General features: G+C 35.7%; 1 protein-coding gene across 2 annotated transcripts in view; it reads left to right on the top strand.

The window, feature by feature from the left end:
• The window catches only part of Csmd3 (CUB and Sushi multiple domains 3), a 1,591,133-nt gene that overhangs the window by 1,382,239 nt on the left and 183,042 nt on the right, over positions 1–25,852 (top strand). The window lies entirely within an intron of this gene.

Here is a 25,852-nt window from a genome sequence, read left to right as displayed (position 1 = left end):
AGAAAGTGGTAGATGCCTCCTGTCAAAGCCTCGCATAAAGTCAGAATAAACAGTCTTTAGTATTGTGGTAAGGCTGTGTGAGAGGTTGACCTTAATGGGAAAGAAAAATGGATTTCATTCTGGACAAACCAATGCTTTTCATTTACCAGGAAGATTTCTGCAGTTCCTGGTATGGATAGAAAGCCATCAATCACATGTAATATGAGCTAAATATTCTCATTTTTATTTTCCTTTAAAAGCAATATGTGGCAGTTTAATTTATATTTAAGGAAGTCTTGTCAGATATGATTGATAATTGCTTAAATACATTGATTGTTTGTGAGACAAAACAAAGAAAATGAAAAGAGAGAGTTATGCTGACACAATATATTTAACACCTGGCATATGAAGTGATTTCACTGCACAGTGATTACCTGGAAAGACAGAAACCATTGTCTCAGCATATCTGGTTCTATTTTTTTATATTTAATTGCAGTATCTACCTTCCTTGTGTAACCACGCTGGGAATTATAGTGAAGTTGGTGTTGGAACATCAACAAGAAATATCAAGTCCTGAAAGAAAAAAAATAGAATACTTAAATCAAGATTGCTAAATAGTGTAGTAGTGTATCTGACCAGATAATTAAAGAATATAAGAGAAATGTACTGAATTAACCTAATCTGACCAATTTAGAGACGGTTGTGATGAGTACTTTTTAAGGGCAGTTTTCAAAGGTCAGTGTTTTATTGCTGTAAATAAATACCATAAATATTACAATCTTAAAAAAGAAAGTATTTAGTTAGGCATTGCTTATAGTTTTAGGGGTTAGCCCACTATCACCATGGTGAGAAGCATGACTACACACAGGAGGCATGTGTCTAGAAAAGCAGCTAAAAGTTCTAAATTTAGATCCAAGGAGAGCAAGATGATAGCCACTGGGCCTGCCTTGGACTTTTGAAGCTTCAAAACCCACCCACAATGACACACTTCCTCCGACGAGACCACACCTACTCCAACAAGACCAGACATCCTATTCCCTGCCAAAGTTGCACCACTCCTTGATGACTATGCACTCAAACATATAAACCTATGGGGCCATTCCTTTTCAGACCTGTACAGTCATCAGCTCTTATCTAAGAAGATCAGACAGCTATTCTAATATAAACAGACATCATAGAATGCAGGCCAGATTATATGGGGATGCAACTGGGGTCACCATCTGTCCATCCTGGCTTCATGAAGCTATAGGAAGAAGAAACAAAATTGAAATAATACAACATATTCTCTCCCTCTAAACTCATTCCTTCCTCCATCTTTCCCCCTCCTCCCTCCCTCCCTCCTCTCTCTCTCTCTCTCTCTCTCTCTCTCTCTCTCTCTCTCTCTCTCTCTCTGTAATTTTGAGCAATGATGTGCAATGATAAAAATTTACTAAGAATAGAAAAACTATGAGACACACTAGTAAATCATTTCTCTACCCATGGAGATTAGAACATGGTGCATAAAATAAAAGAGGCAGATGAACAGGATAGTAAAGGAGAGGAATATTTGCTTATTTTATGGTAACAGGAAGATGAAATCTGGAAAATTTTGGCACACTAACTCCCTGTATTCTTTTTTATTGTTTTTTTTTTATTTTTGTTGTTGTCACGGCAACTGTCAGTGCTTATTGCCTTGGAAGATATATCACATAGCATGAAGATTAGACAATATCAAAATCGCAAGTTCTCTGGCCATCATTTTGGCCAGTTTGACATTCATCTTACATGCAACCATTCAGCTAGCTTACACGAAGAATGGCTCCTGGCCTATAGTCATTCTGTACTGGAAACCAAGTAAGATTAGGTCAGGGTAGAAATTCTGCTATCTTACCTAGGCAGTACTCAAGGTTAAAAAAAATAATCTATTCTCTTTTTTACTTGAACCTTCAATTTTACAGATGGCATATAACGTTTTTATTTGAATTTCAATGATTTTATGGGTATCATTAGAGAAGTTAAAATGCCCTACATTAAATAGAATGGGATATTGCCTAAGGGTAGGTCTAGCTTTTTTTTTTTTTTTTTTTTGCCCTATTTAAAATTAGGATTCCCTTTGTTCATTTTACTGATGAAGGGAACTTGAAGGTAAGTCCCCAAGGACAAGGAACAGCTACAGAGCTTACTTATCTAATAAATAAAGATAACAAAGCAAAACAAACAAAAAAATTGACTTTCTTTCTAGGTGCAAAAAAAAAATTAAAAATACAAGTTAAATTGTTCTCAATCACTAAACTTACACATTCACCAAGGATATTTAATTTTACTTACATTTTGGATTTTGCTTTTTACAGAATAGATGAAAACCAAAACAAAACATTTTGAGAATACTGTTTAAAAAATTATTTAAAATAGTTTTTCTCACATTATACATTCTAATTATAGTTTTTTTCTCCTTATATTCCTATCTGTTCCTTCCCACCTTTCTTCTCACCCTAATTCACTGCCTTTTTGTCTCTCACTAGCAGACAATCTTCTAAGGAATAATAAAAAATGTAATGTAGTAAATATATTAAATAATGAAACATATAGATCTATTATAATTTAATAAATATATAATAAAATTTAATGAGATAAAACAAAAAATTATATGTCAAAATAGGGAAAAACAAACACCTTCATCATGTTAAAAGTATTAGAGAAATCAGGGATACAGGCCACATATCTAAACATAATCAAAGCAATATACAGCAAGGCAATAGCCAAAATAATGGAGAGAAAGTTGAAGCAATTCCACTAAAATCAGGGACAGACAAGGCTCCCACTCTCTCACTATTTATTCAATATTGTACTTAAAATACTAGCCAGAGCAATAAGATAATTAGAGAAGATGAAGGGGATACATATTGGAAAGGAAGAAGTCATTATTTCCAGATGATATGTATAGTTATGTAGTATACATAAGTGACCCCAAGAAAATTTTTTAAAACGCTATGACATGACATTGTGAGACCACTTATCTCCAAAGACCACTAAGTTTGTTTTGTGCTGGCCATCTACATGCAGCTTACCTTTACAGTACTTTGTTTCTCCATTGAGACTCCCTTGGAAAAAAATATTTTCACTATTAAATGGCTATTAATTGGAGCTAGCTTCTAGATTAGGGATGGAGTCCTGCATCCACTTCTCATTTTCACTGTAGACTGCCACCTGTGTACATAACTATGGAGGCCATATATGCATACTGCCTTCATCTCTATCTGGCAACAATATATATCATTTATGTGAGCATTGATCATGGTGTCTTAGAGGCCCTTGTTTTCTTAGTGGCTTCCATTCCCTCTGGGTGTTTACACTCTTTCTGCCTCTTCTTACACAGGGTTCCCTGAGTTCTGAGTAGAGATTTGATGGAAACATTCTGTTTAGGACGAAGTGTTCTAAAGTCTCTTATTCTGTATATATTGTCTAACTTTGAGACTCTGTATTTGTTTTTATTTGCTCCCAGAAGTTTCCCTTATGATTTCTGACTAAGGCACTAATCTGAAAATATAGAATAGTTTCATTAGAAGTGATTTAACTGCTAAGTTCCTTTAGTGGAACTGGAGTATTTGGTTTTACCTTAGACCTCTGAGCTATCTAGTCTCGGGCTGTCAGTCACCTAAACAGTATAGGGATTGGGTCCCTTCTCATTGGGAGTTTGCTATGTCCAATCAGATATCAGTTGGTGACTACCACAGCTTTGTGTCACCATTTACCTAACATGTTGTGCTAGGGTTAGTGTTTACATCTTTATTTTGGTACTATGCAAATATGTTGAAGTGAAGGCTCTTTGTGGGAACTACCTTGACTTCTCCTTATTTAATGAGTTATATAAATGTTGTCTTCACCACTGGAGCAATGGAAACAATCTCTAGTCTTACCAGCAAAATCAGTTGTTGGGGTTCTCATGAGAACTTTTTGGTCAAACACCAAATTAGATGTAACTCAATTCTAGCACTGAAAGCTTCATTTGGTGACAACAGATGACTAGTTAGCGGTTCTGTCCCTCCCGTTGTTAGACAATTTCATTAAGTCACCATATATGTAGAAGCTTCCTTTATTTAAATTTCTTCACTGACCCTCAAATACTCCTTACTTTTTTGGTATCTCTCCCTATATTTTCTTCCTCATCCTCTCTTCCCTCACCTTCCCCATTGTTCATCCCATTCCAATGTTCCTCTACCCCCCAACAATTTATTCTATTTTTCTTTTCTGACAAGATCCATCTGTCTACTTTAATAACATATTTTATAAGTAACCTCTGTAATTCTACAGATTATAGCTTGGATGTCATTGATTTTACAGGTAATAGTCACATAAAAGTGGATTCATCCAATACTTGTCTTTTGGGGTCTGAGTTACCTCACTAAAAATTATTTTTTCTAATTCCATTCATACACCTAAAACTTAATGATGTCATTCTTTTTAATATCTGCGTAATATTCCACAGTGTTAATGTACCACCACATTTTTCTTATTATTCTTTTGATGGACAGCTATATTGTTTACAACTTCTGGCTAGCAATTGACATAGTTGATGAGCATCTACGTGGATGTCTGTGCTGTTGAATAATTTGTATATAGGTTTGTATATGCTTGACCAGAGAGTGGCACTATTAGAAGGGGTGGCCCTCTTTGAGTAGGTGTGGCATTGTTGGTGTAGATGTGGTCGTTTTGGAGTAGGCATGGCACTGTGGGTATTGGCTTTAGGACCCTCATCCTAGCTGCCTGGAAGCCAGTATTCTGCTGACAGACTTCAGGTGCAGATGTAGAACACTCAGCTCTCCTGTACCATGCCTGCCTGGATGCTGCCATGTTCCCACCTTAATGCTAATGATCTGAACCTCTGAACCTGTAAGCCAGCCTCAATTAAATATTGTCCATATAAGAGTTGCCTAGGTTGTGGTGACTATTCACAGCAATAAAACCCTAATTCAAATAAAGCAGCATCCTACATGAAGAGAAAAGATTTTTGCTAATTATACGTGATAGAGAGCTAATATACAAATGCATATAAAGTTTAGAAAAACCTTAATTTCAAGAAATCAAATAAACCAATTAAAAACGGAGTACAAATCTAACAATGAATTCTCAAAAGAAGAAACTCAAATGGTTGAAAAACTCTTAAGGATATGCCCACCATCCTTAGTTATCAGGGAAATACAAATCAAAACTACTTGAGATTCCTCTTGACATCCTTCAGTATTTCTAAGAATAATAAAACAATGACAATTCACACTGGCAATGACAAGGAGCAAATGGAACACTAATTTACTGCTAGTAGGATTGCAAACTTGTGGATGAATTATGTAAATTAATATGGGAGTTTCTTGGGAAGATGGGAATTGATCTACCTAAAGAGATATACCATTCTTGAGTATATAGCTAAAGAATGCTTCAGACATGTTGCTGTAAAATTATAAAAAAATAAAAACTGCCTTTTATCCCCAACTAGCTTCGGTACCACAGTGCCCCAAGGTATCTGGTAGATATCTTAATCTCAGTCAGCAAAGCCTCTCACCCACTTTGCTCCAGCCCATATCACACTGCCGAAGGCTTCTCTCTGAGCCTGGCAGCAATCTCTCTACCTATCTAGTTCCCAAGGCAGGTTTCTGTGCCAGAAACACATCCTAACTCCATGGCATCCCACATACTCTCCCAAATTCAATTCTCCAAATGAAAAACCACTCAGCACAATAACCTCTGACCCAACTGATAAGATAATTGCCCACCTAAACATACAAAGCCCTGTACACATCCATCCCTTAAGAACATTTATAACAACCTGTAAAGGTACAGCGTGGAATCTTAACATCAGCTTCCATGTTCTCTCCACCAAGGCTTCTCCAGTCCCTCCTGTCTCTTCCTCTTTTCCATTCCTGGCTCCTCCCCTTCCTTCAAACTTTTCTCCTGCCCATCCTTCCTTCTTGTCCAATGACAGGCCTCGTTCTATCCTGTACTGGCTCACCTGTATTTTACAAATTAAATGGGGAGAAGGTTCTGATGAAGTCACCTGAGTCCTGAGTACCTGACTATGCAGTCGTCGTTGGGGCAGCGGAATTGGCATCAAAATACAGATAACTCCAGGACAAACCACAACATTTCTCCCTTTTTGTCCAGTTAAAAGGCCTTTTTCTTTATATATAAATTGAGTACAATTATTACCATTCTACAATTTATAAAACATATGATACACTCAACACCCAGTCCATTAATTTTGTCCGTTAATTAAAGCACCTATTCATCTATCCTAAAAGAATATAATTCTATACCTGACTTATATCCTGGTTTGAGATCCTATAGCATCTGAAAAACCACCCTTTCAAATTTATTATCCTTCTCAGTGTTAAACAGCTTGGGTTGTCTATGAGACTACCAGCCTTCAACCACATCAGAAATCTGAGAATGACCAAATATCTATACACATAGGAAGCCTAAAATGGCTTCCAGAACTGAGAGGTTGTAGAGATAAATCTCCACTAGCATAGTCCTCTGTTAGCAACATGTGAGTGCAAGTCTTCAGCCTTCTGGCCCAAAATCAACTGATAGACTCTTGAAATGCAGATTTTTGAAGGACTGATCACACTGTCTTGGCAGAGCTTTTTAGTCAACTATTCTGCATAATTTGTCTTTTTCTGGACAGTATTAGTCTGCAGATGAAAAAGGCCGTTTTGTCCAGTGGCTGCCTAGCCACAAAGTATTGTCTCACCTGGAGGTAGAGCTGTTCAACTTCTTCATTAAATCCACCAAAGGGGAATTGTTAGGAGCAGATATGTCTCAACAAAAGATAAATAACTTTAAATATCAAATTTTGTGGATTTCTGATGTTTTTGGAAAACATCTATCTATATAAGGTAATCTGGATTGTTGTCTTTATATCTTAAATAGTACCTTGAAAGTACTCTCACAAACTTAGAGCCATGAATTTTCTATTTGGCCCTTAACTCACATGTGTAATCAATTCGGAAGTTTGTAATGGTATCAATAGAAAGACTAGCAATAAACCTTGTACTTTTAAACATTTTTAACAAATAAATTTTATACCAAAGCAAAGATATGATTTTAGCTTAGTTCCCAAATGAGATTATGACTGTACAACTCAATCTTGCTAATTTTTCCCTGTTAAATTACAACCATTTCTATATTTCTTATAAAACTACCTTAGAATAACCACTTTTAGCACCCCCACAAATTCCAGGGAATTGGGCAATGACTTCTCTATAACTTCTTCAAGCTGAACATGGGTGTTGAGATATCCTTGGGGGTAGAGGATAGGAATGAAACAAATGCTGTAGCCGGATGTGTCCTGACTGGAACTGAAAACTGAAACTCCTTGAGACCATGAATCCAAGGAGTCACACTGCAAAATACAACTCTCAAGACAAAAGTTTAGAATCAAGTATCTTTTTGTTTGATCCTCCTGAATCTAGTTTCAGGTGGTCTCCCTCTCTCAAATCTGATCAGTATGACTCTGTGAGGTTTCCAGAGCCTAATCACACTTTTTAAAAACACAAAGACAAAAGTCTTTCTCCCAAAATACTGTGTTCCTTAATCTGTAACCAGAAAAGCTTGTATCTTGCACTCTTTCCCAGAGTAATAATATAACCATAAAACTCAAACTCACACCCATTATGAAGATTAAACAATTTTTAAAAAAGGAAGTAAGCTAACCAATAGTGTTAAATAATGAGCCTGATAGAATTTTGTACTCTGTGATATTAGAAAATAAACTAAAATTCCTGTGGAGCCCATGTTAAGAGAATCTGAGCTTCCTTTTGTGGTAAATATCAAAAGTAACAACAAACACTTGCTAGCCGGCATCAATGAGCCATATGGCCTTTAGCGGGGTAATTCATAAAACAAACTAAACACCTTCTATCAATTCTAATACCAATAAGCAACTTATCAAACCAGGACTTTAGCACAAAATATATCAATCTGTCAAGCTCTCTACCCAGAGCCACAGATTTTTATATAACCTTAATAACTTGTAAATACCTTCTATCAATTCCAATATCAACAGCAACATAACAAACCAAGACTTTAGCCCAAAATATATCCATCTGTTAAGCTCTCTACCAGGAGCCACAGATTTTTATTTAACCTTAATAACTTGCAAATATCACAATACTCTACTTGGAGTCAGTGACTAATTTTTCTCTAAGTTCTGAACCATGGATTATAAATCCCCACGTGATTCAGGTAATCTCTGTACTCTACTTAAAACAAACTAAATCATCTTTTAATAAAACCTGTCATTAAGAAGTAGCTTGTCTAACTAGGATTTCAACCCAAAATTCCCATGGAGCCCACATTAGAAGGAATATGAGTATCCTGAAAGACTTTCTAAACAACTTTTTCTTTTTAAAAAAGCAGCTTTTAATCTCTAACTCTCTGATCTGCCACTACTTATCACACAGCAGAGGACCTACAACCTGTGAGCTCAGGCTGCTTCAGTGTATAATCAGGTCCTTGATTCACTTGTGTTTTGATCTGGATTTTTTGAAATTTATCCAGTTTGACCAGGTCCTTGAATTTGTCCACTTATCAGGAACTTTGCTCCACATCCCCTGTAGTCAGTAAATTAAAGAGTTTTTTTTTTTTTTTTTTTTTTTTTTTTTTAACTTGAGCAAGGGGTAAATATTCACTGATATTTTGATTTCTGGATTTCATTGCTATGCAGTTATCCAGTTTGACCAGCATCGTTTGAGGAAGATGCTGAATTTGTTCCCACTTTCCGTTTCTGCCCATCAGGAACTTTGCTCACATCCCCTGTAGTCCAGTAAAATTAAAGCACTAGAAACTTGTAGTTTAACAATTAGATTTATATGCTAAATTCTCAATCTATATTACAAACACAGAATAATGTCACTGCCAATTAATAAAGATAGAAACTGCCCACCTAGACAAAATAAAGTTGACCTAGGCTACTTGGATCAGAATCCTCTTCCTCTTCTGTCTCTATCTTCCTTTTCTTGCTCCTCCTCCTACCTAGACTTTCCCCGCCTACTCTTCCTTCTCAATCAATGATAGGCTTTGCCTTATTCTGGACCCGTCTTGCTGCATAATGACATCATCCTGCATCTTAATTAGGGTTTTATTGCTGTGTACCATGACCAAGGCAACTCTTATAACCGAAAAACATTTAATTGGGGCTGGCTTACAGTTTAAGAGGTTTAGTCCATTACCATCATAATAGGAAGCATGGCATCTGGCAGGCAGATGTGGTGCTAGAGCAGCTGAGAGCTTCACATCTTTATCAGGAAGGAGCAATCTCATGCTGGCTAGACTTGAGCATATATATGGGACCTCAATGCCAGCATTCACAGTGATAGTTCCTTTAACAAGGCCATAATTAGTCCAATAAAGCCACACTTCATAATAATGCCATTCCTTATGGGCCAAGCATTCAAACACTTGAACCTATGGGGGCCATACATATTCCAACCACCGCAGAAGGAAAATCATAAAAGCAAAACATCTAATTGGAATGGCTAGCATACATGATATGCCAGTGGTCACTTTACTGCACAATAGTAGGTAATATAAGTTAAGAAGTTTGAATATCCACGATAGCTGTATAGGTGTTCTTGATACCAGCTTGGCTTGCGAATCTATTTACTCACTTACTAAATGGGAACTTTGCCATGCACTATGAAATCATTATCACTAAAATGAGAGTATTGTAGATTGAGACATTAAAACTACTTAGAAAGTTGTTTACTCCCATGGTATTTATGCCACTGTAGTATCTATGTGTACATCTTACCAAGACAGTTATTATTGTAGGTGCCAAAACCACACAGCTGCATATGATTACTGAGTACTTTTTCCCTCTGGAATTGGGCACAGCGAATTCCAGCCTTGTAAATGTTATAAATAGGGACAATACTTCCAAGTTAGTATTGTATGATTCAAGTAACTGTTTCTGCAGCAATATGATTCGGCTATCAAATTCCAGAGTGTAACCAACAGCATCAACAATAACCTGCTTTGTCTTGGGATTAACAAGATCTCAATGACCAAGGTCAAAAGAAACAACTCACTTCTAGCACTAGACTTATTAGGCTTTGGTTTCTAGGTGAGATAATAGTGCATGATTGAGGATAACATCATTTAAATTTTTTTCATGTATGTCTGGTTGTGTGTGTGTAAACATATATGTGTATGTATATACATGTATGTATAGATGTGTGTGCATTAGGAAGCATCTCTCTCTCTCTCTGTGTGTGTTTGTGTGTGTGTGTTGCTCTCTCTTTTTTATTTTTTATAAGTCAAATTTTTGGCAATTTCATACAAATGATCAGGATAGATAATCTTTTCTATTGGATTTTTTAAATTTACATTTCAAATGTTATCCCCTTTGCTGGTTTTCCATCCATAAACCCCCTATCCCATCCCCTTTCCCCTTCTTCTATGAGGGTGTTCCCTCACCCACCTACACAGCCTTTCCTGCCTCCCTGCCCTGAGATTCCTCTACACTGGGGGAGGGGGGACCCAGCCTCGGCAGGACCAAGGGCTTCTCCTACCACTGGTGCCCAACAAGGCCAACCATTGTTACTGGGAAGTTTCATGAAATGCATTTCTGTTCTCCACTAATGCAGTTTGTAACTCCATTCACTACAAAGCCAATCAATATAAACAATAGAGCATGCAACCGTTGGGTAGATTTTTCTATCCAATCCATCACATAAAGACATAAGAACTCTCTTTTGTCCCAAATTGAAGTTGAAATCAGTTGAAAATTAACCTACACATTTAATCATTCCACCTCATACCCATCTTACAACTAAATTATATTGCTTCTAATTTGTTAATATAACAGATTCCAAAGTGATCAAATTCTGATTTCATTTTGTTTAACGATTATCATCTCAACTTCCCTTTTTTCCTCTCTCACACATTTTAAGTAGCAAGATCGTCGTTTTACTAGAAAATTTCCTTTCCTTTTTTTTTTTTTTTTTTTCAGGAGCTGAGGACTGAACCCCAGACCTTGCGCTTGGTAGGCAAGCGCTCTACCACTGAGCCAAATCCCCAACCCTTCCTTTCCTAAACAGTCAATTAAATTCCATCATTTATAAAGTACGCTTTCTGCCCAATTGGAGAGTTTCACTCTACTACAGGTTCTGCAGTTTAATGACAAAAATCTTCCCTTGCTATCTAACAAGATGCCTACTTATAGCTAAAGGACTAAAGGAGAGTGTGAGCTTTCATCGGGGTAGCTTGAGAATGATTTATTTTTCTTTCTTTCTTTTTTCTTTTTTTTTACATTTTTTAAAAATTGCATTTTACATTAACATTTTAAATGTTATTCCATTCCCTGGTTTCCCATAGAGAAACCCACTATCTCCCCAATCCCCTTCTTCCATGAGGGTGCTCCCTCACCCACCTATTCCCTCCCACCTTCCTGACCTGACCTTCCCCTACACTGGGACATCAAACCTTGACAGGCCCAGAGGCCTCTCCTCTCATTGATGCCTAACAAGGCCAACCTCTGCTACATATGCAGATTGAGTAATAGGTCCATCCCTCTGTACTTTTTGGTTGGTGGTTTTGTCCCTGTGAGCTTTGGGGGGTCTGGTTGGTTGATATTGTGTTCTACTTATGGGGTTGCAAACCCCTTCAGCTAATTCAGTCCTTTGTCTAACTCCTACATTGGGGACCCTGTTCTCAGTTCAATGGTTGTCTGAGAGCATCTGCTTCTGTATTTGTAAGGTTCTGGAAAAGCCTGTCAGTAGACCGCTGTATCAGACTCCTGTCAGCATGCACTTCTTGGCATCCACAATATTGTCTAGGTTTGGTGGCTGTATATGGGATGCTTTCCCATGTGGGGCAGTCTCTGGATGGCCTTTCAGTCTCTGGTCTACACTTTGCCTCTGTATTTCCTCCTGTGCGTATTTTTGTTCCCTTTCTAAGAAGGTCTGAAGCATCCATATTTTGGTCTTCCCTCTTCTTGAACTTCATATAGTTTGTAAATTGTACCTTGGTTATTCCTAGCTTTCGGGTTAATATCCATGAGTGCATACCATGTGTGTTATTTTGTTATTAGGTTACCTCACTCAGGATGATATTTTCTAGTTTCATCCTTTTGCCTATGATTTTCAAGAAGTCATTCATTTTGATAGCTGAGTAGTACTCCATTGTGTGGATGTACTACATTTTCTGTATCCACTCCTCCATTGAAGGACATCTGGGTTCTTTCAGGCTTCTGGCTATTATAAATAAGGCTGCTATGAATATAGTGGAGCATGTGTCCTTGTTATATGTTGGAGCATCTTTTGTGTATATGTTCAGGAATGGTATAGCTGGGTCCTCAGAAGCTTTCTTAAAGGCATTCCTTTCTTTCTCTGTTCTCCTGAGAGTTGGCAGTACCCTATCTCTGACATATTTGATCAAATCTCTGAGACATCACTTTGCTTGTCCCTCAATTAGACATTTTCAAACATGGCTGCTTTGTTCTATAAACTAATTTTATCTTTATTGTTTCAATTAAGGATGTGTACTAGGGGCATTTCTATATTCTATTCAGAGGAATTAAAGCTGTGTCATTTTATATAAACCTCTTCATTCTTTCGATGTGATCTCTTGTCAGGGTTGCGACGTTGCTGGCTTAAAGTTCCTCTACATTAGCCCCTTTCAGGTTTAGGTTAAAAATTGCACACATTTCAACTTTTACAACAGAAACAATTTTCAAGCCCATGTACTTAAGGGTCTAAATGTACTTATGAAGATCAGTTGGTGCAATAATCTTTCATAACTGCAATCCTGATAATTTGTTCTTCAGCAAATGTTCATTTAAACATGAAGTCTTTCTAATCAGTCAGTCTGATGTATGATCTGTCATTTTATCACCCAGACTGTTGAGCTGTTGCCATGAATGGAGTCTTCATTCATCATCTTCATTGGAGTCTTTCTGTGTTTCCTCCTTAAGTCGTGCCTTTCATGTGGAGCTTCTCTAACTCCGATTGGGTTTTTATCCATTTCCATGGAGCCCAGTCTTTCATAACCTGTGGAAACATAGATAAAACCACTTCCCAAACTTAACACATCCTCTTACTTCCATTCTGATGTTAAAACATCTTTAAACTATACAACTTGATCTATTTTTCCTACAATTCAGTGTTTTTCACTTAATCTTATCCCCATCTTTCTGTTTCTCGAGGTGCTACTAGATATTAAGGATTCTACACCAGTAAGCTGTGTTTCTCACACAGATTGTGTTAAACACGGACACAATCAAGCCATGTTATATAAGATCTCAATATACAGTATCAGGTAAAATAGGTATCCATTTTTTGAAATTGAAGAAATATTTATCTGAGGTCCCCATTGTTGTAGAAGATCTCTTTTCTTCTCCATAAGTTTATGGCTATTTCTGCTACGTAGGGCTTTAGTCATCCTATTTGACCTTCTGGTCCAACATATTTAATTTGTCTTACACTTTGCTTTACTTTGGATAGTATTCCAATCTCTACAAGCTGTGTAGATACCTTCTGAAGTGGACAATACAGATTCTAACATTCTCATGAGATTATAGTTACATCAGTTACTGTGTTCACCAAAGCCTCAATTCAGTCCTAATTTTAGTCTCAGGTCTTTGATAACATAGTTTGCCAAAGTTCTGTCTTCCGGTACTTCCAAGTCGTCCCGTTCTGTCAATTGGAACTGTGTTGCCTTGGACACATGAAAGCAGTAAAATCTGTGAAATCCTGTATCACACCATAAACTACATATTTTCCTTTAGGTGAGGCATAATCTCAACTTCTTCCTTGAAATCTTCATCTATAATTCCTGGATTCACAATGAATCTTTGAGATATTAGGCTACTTCTTCCTATCTTACATTCCTACATTCTTACTATCATTGGGGAGGGTGGTCAGTGAACTCCAGGGGGTATTTTTATAGAATTGAATTTTTGGTGATAGTGTCAGGTTTTTACTTATGGCTAACGTTGGGGCACCACTTCTTTCTGTAGCATACATTAGGTCTCCAATACTTAGGTTGGATGAGCTATTCCATTGATAATAGGAAAACACTTGGTTCATGTTGTTTCTTTCTGGGGTCTGAGCCAATCTCTTTAGAGAGTTTACCATTGGTAAGGGATTACCTCATATATGTTCTTTTTTCATTTGGTATTTTATTTATTTACATTTCAAATGTTATCCCCTTTCCTGGTTTCCCCTCTGGAATCCCCCTATCCCATCCTCCCTCACTCTGTTTCTATATGGGTGCTCCTCTACCAACACACCCACTCCTGCCTCTCTGCCCTGCATTCCCCAACTCTGGGGCATCAACCCTTCCTCTGGGGACCCTGTTCTCAGTTCAGTGGTTGGCTGCGAGCATCCAACTTTGTATTTGTCAGACTCTGGCAGAGCATCTCAGGAGACAGCTATACCAGGCTCCTGTCAGCACACACTTCTTGGCATCTGCCACTTGGTCTTAATGCCTCATCTTCTACAAATCCCCAAAGGCTGATGTCTTCTAGAGAAGTCTCTAGGAACATCTTGTCTACAATTTCTTTTCAAATGATTTCATCTTCCACAGTCAAAACAACAGAAATTTTGATACTTAGAATTATTGGCCCTTGGTCATCTAATTATATAGTCATTAGTGTAAATATTAGAAATAGTTCTAATCAATTCATCCATGGATGCTGATCGAGTGTGATTTTAAAGGTTTAAGAATGTTTTTATATAATGCATTTGAATTTTTGAAAACTACAGCTTCAATTAACACCTTTCTCACCTCTAGTTCTGACATTGCCCTATTTATATCTATGTAAGAAGTCTTTAAAACTCTATGGAACTTCGAATAATCTTTGTGAATGGCACAGACATTTTTCTGTGTTTCTCCAGGCTCTTAAAGATACTAAAATACATTGTATAATAATGCAGTCATTAAATTGCATTTGCTGTCTTAAATGACCAAAGTACCATCACCTAACAATTGGTCATTCTTGGTATTAACACCTTTAGACCTGTTATGATTTTGCATAATTGTAGCTTCTTCTCACTACTTTGTCAGCCACTGTAATTGAGAGCCAGCTTTCAGCATAGCTGTTGTTAAATCTTTCCAATCTTGGGGGATATTCCTGTTTGTATAGCCCTGGTGTTTAACATACATGGTGAGTGTATTCCATAAGTTATTATTTATTCTTTAAAATGTTTAAAATTGTGAGAGTGTACTCACATACATAAAATAAATAAATCTTTAAAAACAAAGAATGTTGAACTGAGAATTTTAAAAAAATGTTTAAAATCTTTCATTTTAGTGGGATTCCAGACTATTTGTTCATTTTGTGGGTTTTTACCATATTCTGGCATTTGTTTCATGGTAAATAGAAAAGCTAGTGGAGGTGGTCACCTATCCTCAGAGAAATGATTTATCTTGGTTCGTAGCTGTAGGGTATAGTCCACGAGTACAGACATGCACTCCACTGTCTGTGGTGCCACCAATAATATCCAGCTAACTTATGATAATCACCCACAGGCATGGCAAGAGGCCTATCTCCAGAGCTTGTTGATAAGTAAACAATCACCAGGACATTGGGTTTGTCTCAAAATTAGAACTAACATCAGCAGCAAAATTGTAATTCCATTGTATTTGAGTTTTGAAACGAATCATATGGGCTTGTGGCTCCTTTGATGTGTATTCCATAAGGATAAATAATCTGCACAAGAAATATGTGCTCTTGACAAAGTGTATAAATACCTATGATCATAAATTACTTTTAAATAGTCATTTAAATATGACGTTTTGGAGAAGAGAGATGGCTCAGCAAGTTAGCAGGTGATGTGGCTTTGAGTCACAGTCCCCACGTGTTGTGTAACAACCATTTGTGCCTCTAGATCCAGGAGACTTGACCCCTCTTCTGACCAGGCACACACTTACTATATATAGACACAGGCAAACAGTCATACATAGGAAAATAAAATAGATATAAAAAAACCTTTTTTTCCATCACCTCTGGCATTTATAGTAGCCAGAAATTAATTCATAAAGGAACCTATTATAATCACATTTAATTTTTTTTCTATTTTGTATGTGCATATGAGTTTGACTTTAAACAGTTAACTCTTTCTTCATATAAGTTGGAAGATTGTGAGCCAAGCTATTTTTAGTTCCTTTTGCATTTTGATAAAAAAATGATTAATTTTCAGACATTTTTCCTTTGAAGACACTCCAAAACACATTTTTTCACACAATTTTTACAAAGCAAAGTACATTACGTAGTCTATGAATAAAATTTGCTCACATACGTCAAAAGCTTTCTAATGGAACATGAGATATTTCCTTTGAAAATATAGTTTGCTAGCTTGTTTAGAATATTTAGAATGATCTGCTCATCAGAATTATGGACCTGTCTAGACAACACAAGGCTCTTCACAGCTTCATTACAGGGTAGTACAAGGACTTTCAATTTGGTAGTAGAAATGACCTATGACTGATGAGAATGAGAAGGAATTATATATTAGTAGGATCCTAGAAATACATCATTAATTTGAGGATGTGATTTCATTCTTAGATTATACACATGCACATTCTGATTTCTAAATACAACACTTCAGTGTAAGTGCTTCACTTTCTCATTCTTCTGCACTCCAGTGATTGCTTTAGACATGCCTTTAAGTAGAAGGATGCAGAGATAATAAGATTAAGGTGTATTTTCTATGCAGGTGCTATAATTAAATTATTCATGTCTAGGGATTTTAACGTGCTTTTTCTGTATTGAAGCTTCAAACCTTATGGGGATTTGGATTCCTTACTACTCTAATTGGAGCTTAAAACGTATCCTCCTACAGATTCACTGTTGCTAATCAGTCAGCTTTTCTGTGCTTCCATTACCTGATTTGTAAACACGAAATTTAATTAGATGGTTTTGAAGTTTCCATACAATTAAAATGTCTTGTTATTTTTGTAAACTGTAATGAGTTCAAAGGAAATTGAAATATGAGTCTCTTAGTCAGGGTTTCTATTGATGTAATGAAACACTATGACCAAAAGCAAGTTGGGGAAGAAAGGGTTTATTTTTGCACCATAGTCCGTCATTGAAGGAAGCCAGGGCAGAAACTCCAACAAGGCAAGACCATGGAGGAAGGAGCTGATGCAGGGGACATTTGGAGGTGCTACCAACGGACTTCTGTCCAATGGCTTATTCAGCCTTCTTCCTTATAGAACTCAGGACCATAAGTGTGATGTCACTCATAGTGGACTCAGCACTCAGGAATCAATCACCAACTAAAACAATGTCCTTTTAGGCCCCATCTTGAGAGGCATTTCTCAATTGACGTCCTCTTCTCTCTGATGACTCTAGCTGGTGTCAAGTTGATACAAAACCAGTCACAATGACAAAATCTACACACACACACACACACACACACACACACACACACAAACACACATTTCTATACGGATTCTATGTGAAAATATACTTTAAAGTATTAACAGTTTATTGGTAATTATGTTTATTTTTTTTTTTGGTTCTTTTTTTTTTTTTTCGGAGCCGGGGACCGAACCCAGGGCCTTGCGCTTCCTAGGCAAGCGCTCTACCACTGAGCTAAATCCCCAACCCCGGTAATTATGTTTATAACATCACTAATTTACCCATTAGGGTTGAGTGGCTTTGTTATGAAGTTAGAGTAAGCTAAATTAACACTGATCCTCATAATACTGATTAATATGATGATAAATTTATAAAATTTAATTCATTGTTAAAGAGAGACAAAACTTTGAAATTTAAATTAGATTATTTTATTGAAAGCTTGAATATTTTTAGTATAAAGTATCAACTAATTTATTTAAAAAGACTTACAAGTTTAAATTTTATACTCTGAGGATTTTGGATTGGATATGAGATAAATTCCAAATTCAAAGGTTTATCACTTATCAAGTAACAGAAAAACAAGGCAATAGTACATGAGAATTAAGTAAATGAAAAGCAAATTAAAAAAATTTTATATCCATATAAGCACCGAGCCATCACGATCCATAAAACAAAATGTTTTTCTATTTAAACATGTCTTTCTATGGAAACATCAAGCATGGCATAGTACATAGTATATATACAAGGTTTATATATAGCATGTATATAGTTTTATATATAGGACATGTACATGTATATACTACTTCATTATTTCAAAATGACTTCTCCCAGATCATAATTATATATGTAACACTTTATAAAAATAACAGTTTTAAATTCATTTTTCATGAGCTAGAAAGGCGGCTTAGCAGTTAAGAATACTTGATGCTCTTGCAGAGGATACAAATTCAATTCTCAGCACCCATATTAAGCAACCTATAGCCCTCAGTAACTCCACCTCCTAGGGATATTATCACGTACACACTCATACACACATACACACACACAAACACACACACAAGTAAATATATTTAAATAGGCTGATTTTGCTATGAAAAAATATATAATTATTACAATTTTTAGAGGAAATTGAAATAATAAATCCGATAATTTGTTTAGTAGTACAAATTTAAATGTTCCTTCAATGGTGAATATTCTATAGATCTCTTTCTATAAAGTTCCACCTTCATATTCACATTTTTTTTTTTTTAGAAATAAGATAAAGGTTTGATAACATTAAATGATAAGGAAAGGCAGAAGACGAGGATCACCTGAGCGGTGAAAGAGGATATACAGCTCAAATGATTTTCTGCTTTAACTTTCTTTTCTTTTTTTTTGGGGGGGGGGGATTGGGTGGGTCAGTGCATAAAAATGTAACTGATAGTAAATATGCAAAATCAAAGTTTCACAGCTTCATAATGGTCATTCTAACTGCATAGTTCACCAAGATGTAGAATTTATTACTTTCTGTAAGTAGTAAATTCTTACTCTAACTGAGCATTTCTCATAAACTCTGGCTTCAAAATGTACATGTCAAAATATGGTTGAATTATATCTGTAAAAATCCTAAAGATGCCTGGATTGATTTCTGTTATGAAGAGCTACAAGCTTGTTGAGGCTAGTTCTTGGTAAGCCCAAGTTCCTGAGTTCCTAGTGATTATTTTATTTTTAAGCATTGAAACCTTTTGAAAATGTTGTCCTCTGATGACTGCTCCATCTGTTTTCCTAAATCGCTCTGAATTCTGCCAAATAAAGCCTCTGCCAGCGCTGTATCTGAGAATTGAGGGGTTTAGGGTCCTTGGCCTGACATGAAGATGCGAGGGAGATGCCTAGAAAGCAAAGAGCAGAGCCAATTCAGCCAGTGGAAGAATGTGAATCTAACTTTATTGATACACTCTGTCACAACCTGTGTACAATAGAGAACCAGAGATTCTCTTATTGAGATCTACTTATCACTGCCCACTTTCCTACAGATGTATCCTTGAGATAGAAACCATCATAGATAGCTGGCTTCTAAAGTTAAGTCTTAGAAAAGGCTAGGTCCTATTTTAGTAATTTTACATATCAAAGATACTATAAATACATGGCCTAGCAGAGCAAGACTGGGCTTGCAACAGGTTTCAGCAAATACAGAAAGTTGTCATAAAACCCAATAAATAACCTGAATTTGATTCCAGAGATCTCTAAGGTGGACAGAGAGAACCAGCACCCACAGGTAGTCCTCTGACATCTACACAGATACACACAAACCACAACCATGCACACCCCATACACACATATATACTAAATATATAAACATAATTTTAAATAATTCTAAATAGGAGTTTCAGGAATTTTACAGTAATAGTAAATTTACTGACATCAGTCAGGTGAAATGTATGGGCTTTGGGTCCATACTTGATTAAATTAATGCCCAAAAACTTTATTTTAAAAGAAAATGGGGAATTTAGGAATACAAAATGAGTACTAAATAAATTATTTTACATTTGTTGGCTAACGTAAATGGATGAATGCTTGTTTACTTATTACTTGCTGGTTATCAGTAAATAATTACAGAAAAAGATACAATATTGGAGTTGGTTTAAGTTATATTAACTTTTGTAAAGAAGAAACAGGAAGTAACAAAACAAGATGTAAACATTTCTAATGGTATAGGAGAGTGATAAATTCATGGGTTTATTTAGTTATTTATTTTTGTTGAAAATAGTAATAATAAAAATATCCTAGCAATTTAACTTATCTTTGTGAGATACATTGACCTACATCTTTATTCCCAACCTGGAATTTGGCAGTCATGTTTTAGGAAAATGTAAGGGAAAAATTTTAAGATTAACACAGAACAAAAAACTCATCTAGATTATAAAAGAGTTAGAAGTGAAAATATTGATACAAACTGGAACTTTTCAAACTTTTTATCTTGCTTTTACTTTATAAAACATGTAATAAAATTGCATAATATTGTATATTATTGTTGTTATTTTATCCTTTTAAACACCAAATTAATTATCAACCCTTTGGGAAATGTTACAGCTACAAAATGCAGATAAAGTATTTTTTTTTGCAGTTCAATAAACATGCAATCATAGAATAATTAAAGAGAGTTGAGGTACATTAAATGTCAGATGGGAATTTTAGTGTGATTACATGTTTAGAAAAATGTCAATTAGGGTGTTTTAAATTTTTAAATTTTTTTAAAACTGTAAAGGATTATGGTACAGAATGAAAGCCTACTCCAGAGAAACCTAAAAGTTGACTATGGATTTATTCAGCAAACTTAGTTATGAATTCATTAATGTGCCACACAAGAAATTGCTAAGAGGAAGATCATAGTACCACAGTTTCTGTGATGACTTCTAACTAGCCTCATATTCAGGGGCAGAGTTCAGGTATAACACATTTAGGCACTACTAGTCTGAATTGTGTATTTTGAATAGCATCTTTACTTGCTTATTACTGCAAATAGAAGTCGTGTTAAGATATTCATCTTTTATTTGCTAATGAGCATGCATTTGTTGTGCATTTGAACTGTAGACTTGGCACTTCTAGAATTTTCCTATGTGGAATATTTGGCACTAATATCTAGGATGATGCCAAGCTTCAGAAGGATATTTTAATAGTCTCCAGATCATTAGTATCTGATATATATGACTCACCTTCATGACAGTGATGGATGAGAACAAGTTCTCATCTTGAACTAATAGTTCACTTCTATTTAGGACAATACAAACTATGAGTTTCTGGGATCTGATATATAAGAATATAATGTTCCAAAATAGAAATGAGTTTTACTTTCTGTTTTATTAACAAATGCAACTTCTATTCAAATTTTACCACTCACAGATATCATTTTTAAACATAAGAGGCGCATTGATTTCATTTGTGCTTGATTTTAAAAGTTCTTCCTTTTTGATGCTTTTGAGAAAGAAAAAAGTGTAATAGTAAATTCTTATTGTTTTCAAAATTGAAGTTTTAATTAAATGCCTTGTAATTAGTCGTAAATGAGAAACCTTTAAAATCTAGAGGTATCCAACTGAACAATTTTTATAAGTAGACTTTGAACACAGAGATCAGAGACTTTCATGTATGTTACTTATATAAAAGAAATCACTTTGCATACATAAGACCACTCAAGCTAGATGGGCAGAATCTGTGTGGCATAGTTCCCTGAACTAATCATCAGAATAAAAGTATGAGGCAAATATCATATAAATCTAAGCAAGTTCTGTAGTATGTGAAATCAGCAGTCCCTCTCATACATAGTCAAGTGATGTTCTAACTGCAAAGTGACTTGTTTCTAAGTTTCAATTCTGGTAGTGTGGGTGTATGCGTGTTATCATCCTTTCTGTGTCAGTAAGTAAAGTTCATGCTGAGCAAACAAGGTAGGCTTGGAGATGTTTAAACAGAATCACAAAGCAGCTGAGTGAGTAATAGAGTCATCCATAGAAACCCTAGAACTTAATGGCTATGTAGATTTTGTAAACAAAAAGAGCAGGTGTGCTGAAAATTGAGCTAAGACCTATACATACCAGATTCTGTTCTATATGAAAGTATTTATTTTGTAAAATGGAATTTCAATGTGTTTACAGCAACGCGGAGAAAAAAAAAGGAATGCCCTCTCCTCCTGTGTTTTTAACCAAAATAGAAACCTGAAAATTACCATTTCCCTCTCCCACTTGAGAAGATGAAATGTTAAATCAAATGGACAGAGAAGTACATTGACATTTTGAAATTGAATTTAAAATTAGTCCTGGATTAAATAACTAGAAAACATATCTAATCCTATCAGTCCTCTGTTTGTTCTAAACATGCATGTTTAAAACACTAAGAATGAACCAGGCACATCAGACATCAAAGATATTGATCAGAGTGTCATATGGCATAAACAGCAAACACATTTGCAAGAATTATTAGTAATTATAGGCAACATTTATTATTATGTTCCAGATACTGTTGGAGTGTTTTGCAAGTATCAGCTTATGGGGTGTATCCTTTTAATTCTCTGAGATTGCATCATTTTATTAACTCTGGTTTGTGCATGAAAAAAGAGAACACAGAAAAGTTAACAAACCTCATTCCTCCTGTTTGACTTATCCATATGGATTCAGTCTAGAGGTTGATTCCAGAACTCTTCATAAGTCATCTTTACAGAATGCCCAAGACATTTCTAACCTTTGAACATATTACTCCTGTATGTGTTCATCTATGAGCACTGAGGACTTACAGTTTCTTCATCCTTTTTCCGCTGTGCTGCGGCATTGACCCTAGAGCCTCATACATAGTAATCAAGAGTTCCACCATTAAGTTACATAGTCCCTGTGGCACAGATTTATTTCACAGAGCAAAACCTTGTCCCTTTAGTGTCTTTGCCTCATAAATAATAAGCCATTATTCATCTGATTTCTAAAACTTTGGTTCCCAAGGAGCCTGCTATTCTGTTCCTGTCCAGCAAATTACAAATTAACAAAACTAGTTTCAACAAACTGGTAAATTATATTTCTCAGATATTCTAGCCATTCCCTGTTTTCTACAGAAGAGGCTGGTATTCTTCCCTTAATGATGCCTCAGCTGTATCTGTATCATAGGTTTCTCTTTCTCTCTCTCTCTCTCTCTCTCTCTCTCTCTCTCTCTCTCTCTCTCTCTCTCTCATGCTAGTATGCAACTATGCTGTTTGGATTTATTTCCTTCTGAAAAGAAAAAGACAATAAGTAGTGATGGAGCCTTTCTCCATTTGCATAAATTTAATTTTCATGTTTAATTCAGTAACTAAGGTTCTGATCATTGAATAATAGCAATAATGTCCATATTTACCTCATTAGCCTTTTTAAAGGCTAATTAATTTCTAAATCAGTGAGTCCCCTTGCATGTAGCTAGTTATTTTGATGGCACAAAAATGGGATCTGAATTCAGAAAGTCTCTGCATAGACAGCATTGAGAAAAATTGTTTGCTTAAGAGCGGTCTCTGTCTAGAGGGCAGAGTGAATAAGGACTCTTGCTGCTAAGGATAAATGCCATCCTTATCTCTGGGACCCATGACAGAAGGCAAATACCAACTTCTGCAAGTTGACTTACACTTCCATAAGTGTGCGAACACACACACACACACACACACACATACACACACACGCATACACATACATACACACACTCACATACACACACATACAGATAAATAAATAAATAATTGAATAAATATGAATTATTCAAGATTTCCAACATATACGTAAAAATTATTGCAATAGAGTTTGGCTGTTAGGTTGAGAAATTAAGCCCAAATTAAAATACAAGGACTCATGGGAACCAACAACCAAGTAACAGTATGAGAATTGAAAGAAAAGCACTCAAGTGAGTAAAAGAAACATAAGACACTATTAAATAGCCTGGCTGAACCTATTTACATGGTTGCTGAAGAAAATAAGATGAACAAATACTACTGAGGTGACAGCAGGGTTGAAATGGTGATCAGATATTGACGGTGGGACAGGATAAATCAAATTAATAGATTTTTACTGAGATCGAGGTCTCCTTAGAGTGTTCAATGAGACTTGGTTAAAGTTTACCCATGAAGATGTTTGCCACCAAGGTCGGGGCACATTAGCAATACTGCAAAGTAGAATTTAATGGAAAGATGAGCTTGAAATTGTTCCTTTTGCTTTGTGTGTGCTAAGCAAGTGCACATCCTTGTCAGTGTGTAGCCCATTTTATGGGACTGTGTTATACTCCAGGTGCTCGGCAGTGTTTACAGGCTCCCGCAGCCCTGTCCTGAGAATTCTGCACTTTGGCTATGTTAATTTGTTTCCGTCAATTGGAGCACTATGACAACACCTATCAATTTGCATTTAGAGTACTTTAATTAAACAGAATAGGCTTTATTTGAGGTTCAATGAATCTGACTAAGAAAAAAATGCATCTGACAGGTTTGCTGTTGAAGAGAAAATAACTATTCTGCATCTTGGCTGACTTTCATGACAAATGAAATGTTGCTTAATAGCAAAGAATCCTTGGTCTATCACCCATATAGAATATTTTGGCACAGTCTACATTTGTTGCTTATGGATGAGTACATGAACTAGAACATATTCAAGCATAGGGGTTCATTTCGCCAACAACGTCTGGTTTCCAGTCTTGCATTGATTTAAGGAGCTTTAACCACTATTTAAAGAAATTAAACAACAACAACAACAACAAAACAAAGCTGCATTTCTTAAATGCACCCTGGAGGTCTCATACGCCATATTCCCTATGATTGGTTGTTGGTTTTCCTTTGAAGATTGGGTTTAAAGAACTAATACTGTGGCAATCTACAGGGAAAGATGTGGCCTAAGTGTGCTGGAGCTGTTTGCTTTGTAATTAATCTAATCAGCGAATCCATTACCATTTCATAAGCAGAACAAAGGCCTGTTGCAATTTCACCAAGCAAATATAGTTAATGGGGCCTAAGGGCAGGGATCCTGTTTGTTTTGTTGACCCTTTCAACTTTAGCATTTAATTCACTCCCTATATATCATAGAATGGAATTAACTAAGTCCAATTACTTTCATGTTTATTTGGAGTAAAATCTCTGGAAAATAACAGTTGTAAAAGGAGCTTTACCTACAAAAACTTGTTATCTGTGGGTTTACATAATCACTTCTTATCTAATTACTTTCTTTCCTTTCCATTTCTGGTTTTTTTTATAGTACTTGTAATTTTAGGTTAAAATAATTTTTAACACAATAGTTAAAATGTTATCATTAACATCTGTTATTTTTAAAATGGGTGAAAATTCCATAAAACCCTCTTTGTTTGTTTTAAAAAGTTGGTTGATGTTAGAAACCTGATTTTGCCCTGTGTAGCAAAATGTTTCCCATTGTTAGAGGAAGAAAAGCAATTTCTCTGTAAGTTCCAGTCACAGTTGGTTTTTTTTTTCTATTTTTAAACCAAGAGAAACTGAAGAGTTTACTAATTAGGCTAGAGCTTACAGAAAAAATTAAGATTTCTAGGAATAAAACAATGTCCCAGCCAATCAGCTGAGGCATCAGTACACAGATCAGGGTTGAAATGTATGATTTAAAGGAGGTAATATTTCCTAGAAATAAAAATAACATTTTTCTTTTAACTCTCAAAAGGTGAGGATTACAGTAAAATGGTAGTGGTGTTTCCAAATAGAATAGGGGACAGATAACCTAGAGATAGGTAAGGTCACCTTACAAGACCGTGATCATAACAATATACCTTATTTGTGTAAAAATGGAAGACCCAGGTGTTTAAGACAACTTGCTTACTAAAAAACAATATCCAGTAAATATAATGTACTATGTTAACGTATTAACTGTGTTTTCTCTTAATTAGTTTTAATCATTCAAAGGCTGCCTTTGTCTATTCAGAACATTTTAGATGCAAAAGCCAAAAGTTTGTTGTCTGCACATGTGAATACTAAATGAATCGAGATATTTATTCATGCAATGAGGTAGTAAACCTTAGAACAAGCCTTTAATTCTTAAAACGATAACTTCTGAG

The sequence above is a fragment of the Rattus rattus genome, chromosome 1, assembly GCF_011064425.1.
Source record: "Rattus rattus isolate New Zealand chromosome 1, Rrattus_CSIRO_v1, whole genome shotgun sequence".
In the NCBI taxonomy this organism is placed as follows: Eukaryota; Metazoa; Chordata; class Mammalia; order Rodentia; family Muridae; genus Rattus; species Rattus rattus.
Note: the sequence above shows the minus strand (reverse complement) of the source record. Positions and strands in the feature narration are given on the sequence as shown.